Source organism: Grammomys surdaster, unplaced genomic scaffold, assembly GCF_004785775.1.
Source record: "Grammomys surdaster isolate TR1022 unplaced genomic scaffold, NIH_TR_1.0 334, whole genome shotgun sequence".
NCBI lineage: Eukaryota > Metazoa > Chordata > Mammalia > Rodentia > Muridae > Grammomys > Grammomys surdaster.
Window position 1 is genome coordinate 5,308,821 of NW_021604753.1, and position 4,788 is coordinate 5,313,608.

Sequence of the window (4,788 nt, forward strand, 5' to 3'; positions counted from 1 at the left end):
GAGAGAGAGAGAGAGAGAGAGAGAAAGAGAGAGACAGAGACAGAGACCTAGCTGTCCAGGAACTTTGTATGTAGAGCCACCTGCCTGTCTTCTGACACTGAGATTAAAGGCAAGCACCACTACATTCCCATGAAGGTGTTCTTCAAGAATGTCTCAAACTTTGCATGTGATGTCCACTTGGCACAAATGTCCATTCCACCATGACTCTTAGATACTAGTACCTAAGTGAGAAACGTGTTTGACTTCAAGACTATACTCCCTAGGTGGGTGAGATAAGAGTACTTACTGCTCTTATAGAGGGAGGACCTGGTTTTGGTTCCTAGCACAGCACAGCTCACAACTACCCTTGACTACAGTTCCAGTGGATCCAACTTCCTTTTCTGGTTCCATAAGCACCAGATCCACATATGGTATACACATATGCATGCAGGAAAAACACAAAATAAAAAATGATATTCTTAAAAGACTACATTTCCCAGCCTCCCTTGCAGCTAATCTAGGATGATGAAATAATAGGAGGCAGTCTTTAGGTGGAGCTTCCAGGAAAACTATTTAAAAGGAACTTAGCCTGTGACTGTTTCCTCCTTCTTCCTGGAACACAAACAAGATGTCCTGGGCTGTAACAATCATTTTGGACCATGAGGTAACCCTTAGGACTGAAATGTCTATAAAAACTATAGAGTAGGAAGAAGGGAGTCCCTGGCCATCATAGACTACGTACATTGAGACTTTTTCTTTCTTTTTTTTTTTTTTTTTTGGTTTTTTGAGACAGAGTTTCTCTTTGTAGCCCTGGCTGTCCTGGAACTCACTTTGTAGACCAGGTTGGCCTCGAACTCAGAAATCCGCCTGCCTCTGCCTCCCAAGTGCTGGGATTAAAGGCGTGCGCCACCACTGCCCAGCTACATTGAGACTTTTAATAGAGCAAAATAAACCTCTATGTAATACAGAAATACAAGTAACTATGGTCAGGTTTTTGTATAACTGAACATAATTCATACTGTGTCTCTCTTTTTTTTTTTGGTCTGGGATAGAGTTTCACTGTGTAGTTAGTTAGCCCTGGGCTGACCTGGGACTTGCTATATAGACAGGCTGGTCTTGAACTCACAGAGATCTGCCAACCTCACCTAGGTACATTTTTATGATGTGTCTGTGAGGAAGGCAGTACGCACGTGAGCCCATTGCCTGAAAAGGAGGTAGCTGGAACCTCTAGAGTTGAGAGTCAGTTGTGAGTTGCAGGACCAAACTGGGGACCAAACTCCAGAGCAATAGGAACTCTTCAACCACCCAGCTGTCTCTCATTTCCACATAAGGGCTGAGTTTCCTTGAAAATTCTGGGTCAGGGGTTTCCTGTCTCAGGGTTAAGGGTGTTGCTCAGTGATAGACATTATTAGCATGCTTGAGGCTCTGGACTTTACTACTCTGTTAACTCTGAGTCGAGAAAAAAATAAATGCCTCCTAAGTGCAGAGGTTACCAGCCTAAACTGAATAATGTTGGTTTTGCCTTACAGTGTTTTGCGAGGAATCAAACCCAGGTTGTTGAGCTGGGCAAGGGTGCTGCTGCAGAGCCAACCCCCACCCATTTCTTCCTGCTAAATAGAGCTGGAGGCTGATTTGTCAAAATCACCCCATAAATGTGTTGTTTCTTTATCTGGAGAGATGGAGGTGCAGCTTGGTTTTGCTTTTGTTTTACCCCCGGATTCTGGTAACTTTTCTCCTTAGTCCCCTGGCCGGCCTATGTTGGCCTCCACCTGTAGCAACAAGCTGCAGCTGGTTCTGAAACAATTTGTTAACCCCTTCTGACTGTAGGGACAAATGCATTTCCTGAAATACTGTGGCCTCCCTGCCAGACAGGCACTTTGAGAATACCCTCCCTCCCCCTTGCAAACCCTGCAGGGGTAAGAAGTATCCTACACACTTAATTGGATGTGATGGCTCACACCCATAATTCTAGTAAAACTAGCTCTTGGAGGTGAAGTCCAGGGGTTAGGAGTTCAAGGTCATCCTCTTGCAAAGCCAAGTTTGGAGCTAACCTGAAATGGGAAATTCTATCTCAAAAGAAAAAGGCGCTGGGCCGGGCAGGGTTGCGGCATGCTTTTAATCCCAGCACTTGGGAGGCACAGGCAGGTGGATTTCTGAGGCCAGCCTGGTCTACAGAGTGAGTTCCAGGACAGCTAGGGCTGCACAGAGAAACCTTGTCTCAAAAAAAAACAAAACAAAAAAAGAAGAAGAAGAAAAGAAAAAGGCACTGGGGAGTGAATGGCTAAGTATGTAAAGGAACTTGTCTGCAAGCCTGAGCCTGATCCCTGGCAGTAGAAGACAACTGATTCCCAAAAGTTGTCCTCTGACCTCTACACTCAATGCTGTGACAGATACCCACCTTCCTGTGCACACATTTATTTTTTATTTAAAAAATCTTTAACCCCGCACTTGGGAGCAGAGGCAGGCGGATCTCTGAGTTCGAGGCTAGCCTGGTCTACAGAGTGAGTTCCAGGACAGCCAGGGCAACACAGAGAAACCCTGTCTCGAAAAAACCAAAAAAAAAAAAAAAAAAACTTTAAGTATGTATTATTTTACATGTATTGGTGTTTTGCCTGCGTGTATGTGTGCACACAATGTCTGACCCCTTAGAAGAAAGTGCTAGAGCCACTCAAACTGGAGTTACCAATCCTTGTGAGTCACCATGTGGGTGCTGGGAACTGAACACAGGGCCTCTGCAAGAGCAGCAAATTCTCTTAGGCACTAAGCCAACTCTCCAACCCCAAAGATTTTTTTTTTTAAGATGTATTTATTTTATTTATATGAGTACACTATAGCTGTCTTCAGACACACCAGAAGATGGCATCAGATCCCATTACAGATGGTTGTGAGCCACTCTGTGGGTACTAAGAATTGCACTTTGCTTGAGATAGACTCACTTGCTCACTACTTGGTATCCCAGGCTAGCTTCTCTGCAAGCCTCTGAGAATTGTCTTCTCTCACCTCACTATAGAATACTGTGATTGCAGACATGCAACCATATCGGGATTCCTGTGGAGGCTGGGGATCTGCACTCAGGTTATCAGGCTATGTAGCAAGCACTTTACCATCTAAGCCATCCCCTTAGCCCAAGATGTTATCTTCTTCTCTCTCTTTTTTCATAGATAGATAGATAGATAGATAGATTTTATGTATATGAGTACACCACTGCTCTCATCATACAAACCAGAAGGGGGCATCAGATCCCATTACAGATGGTTGTGAGGCACCATGTGGTTGGTGGGAATTGAACTCGGCATCTCTGGAAGAGCAGTCAGTGCTCTTAACTTCTGAGACACCTCTCCAGCCCAAGATGTTAACTTATTAAGGAGGAAAAAATAGTATTTCTATGTTTTCCTTTGTTTTTTTGAAGCTGTGTTTCTTGTTACCCAAGATTGTTTGGAACTTTTGGTCATCCTGCCTCTACCTTCCCAGTGCTGGGATTATGACATATGACAACCATGTTCTGCTGTTCCAAACTGACTGACTGTTTCAAGCAAGAGCTCACTCTACCCCTGACTAGCCCAAAACTCACTATGTAGACTCAGGTATGTTCGAATTTGTATCCATTCTGCATCTGCTATCCAAGTGCTAGGGTAGCCCAAGAGCTATCATGCCCTGCTCACAAATGATTTCTTAAATTTCTGAAACTGGTAAGGTCTTATGGCCAGAGAGGCAGCCACCGTAGCTAAGAGTCCCATAGTAAGGATGCCCTCCCTGGAAAAGAAACCTGCCAGCTTCAGAGTTGGAGTCAGAATTCATGTTCAGAGAAACCAGGAGACCAGCAAATATTCCACCACTTGTATATATGCATAACGTGTGTGCTGGCTATGGGGTATATAAAGGGAAGAATTTCCCCTTTTCCTCAGAACCTGGGATACAGATGCCTATAACCTCCATGGCCTCCTGCAATCCGTTCATTGAGTCTCAGATGTGATAGCTCCATCTTCCCACAGGGCATAGCCTGAACAGCTCTCACCTGGATGTACATACAAGAAGGTTTATGCTTGTCATTTCTCCTACTCCTGTTGTGACGGCATGTGATCCTCCCATCAGGAATGGGGCCAATGGCCAGGCGGTGGTGGTGCACGCCTTTAATCCCAGCACTTGGGAGGCAGAGACAGGCGGATTTCTGAGTTCGAGGCCAGCCTGGTCTACAGAGTGAGTTCCAGGACAGCCAGGGCTACACAGAAAAACCCTGTCTTGAAAAACCAAAAAAAAAAAGGAATGGGACAAATGGATGAACATTGGAACAGGGAGTGTCATTAGGCTAGTGACCAGATTATTCCTTTTACTTTTTCCTTCTGTTCAGTACTTCTTTTTTTTTTTTTGATTTTTCGAGACAGGGTTTCTCTGTGTATCCCTGGCTGTCCTGGAACTCACTCTGTAGACCAGGCTAGCCTTGAACTCTCAAACTCAGAAATCCACCTGCCTCTGCCTCCCAAGTGCTGGGATTAAAGGCGTGTGCCACCACTGCCCTGCGCAAAAGCAGTTTTAAAAAAGATAAATTCAATGTGTGGTGGTACGTGCCTTTTAGCACTTGGGAAGGCAGAGGCAGGCAGATCTCTGTAAGCTTGGTCTACAGAGGTCCAGGACAGCCAGGGTTGTTACACAGAGAAAGTCTGTCTCTAAAACCAAATTAATTAAAGTAAGAAAACTAGGCTTCCCAACACTCAGATTTAATGTTTGTCTTAGTATTGATTACATGGTTATGTTGTAGTTACTTTCTCTCTCTCTCTCTCTCTCTCTCTCTCTCTCTCTCTCTCTCTCTCT

General features: G+C 44.7%; 1 long non-coding RNA gene across 1 annotated transcript in view; it reads left to right on the forward strand.

The window, feature by feature from the left end:
• The first annotated feature begins 574 nt into the window (after positions 1-574).
• The window catches only part of LOC114630281, a 5,787-nt gene continuing 1,573 nt past the window's right edge, over positions 575-4,788 (forward strand). The window contains exons 1-2 of the long non-coding RNA XR_003712803.1: positions 575-643; positions 3,389-3,563. This is a non-coding gene — a long non-coding RNA (uncharacterized LOC114630281). The remainder of the gene's footprint in view (positions 644-3,388; positions 3,564-4,788) is intronic.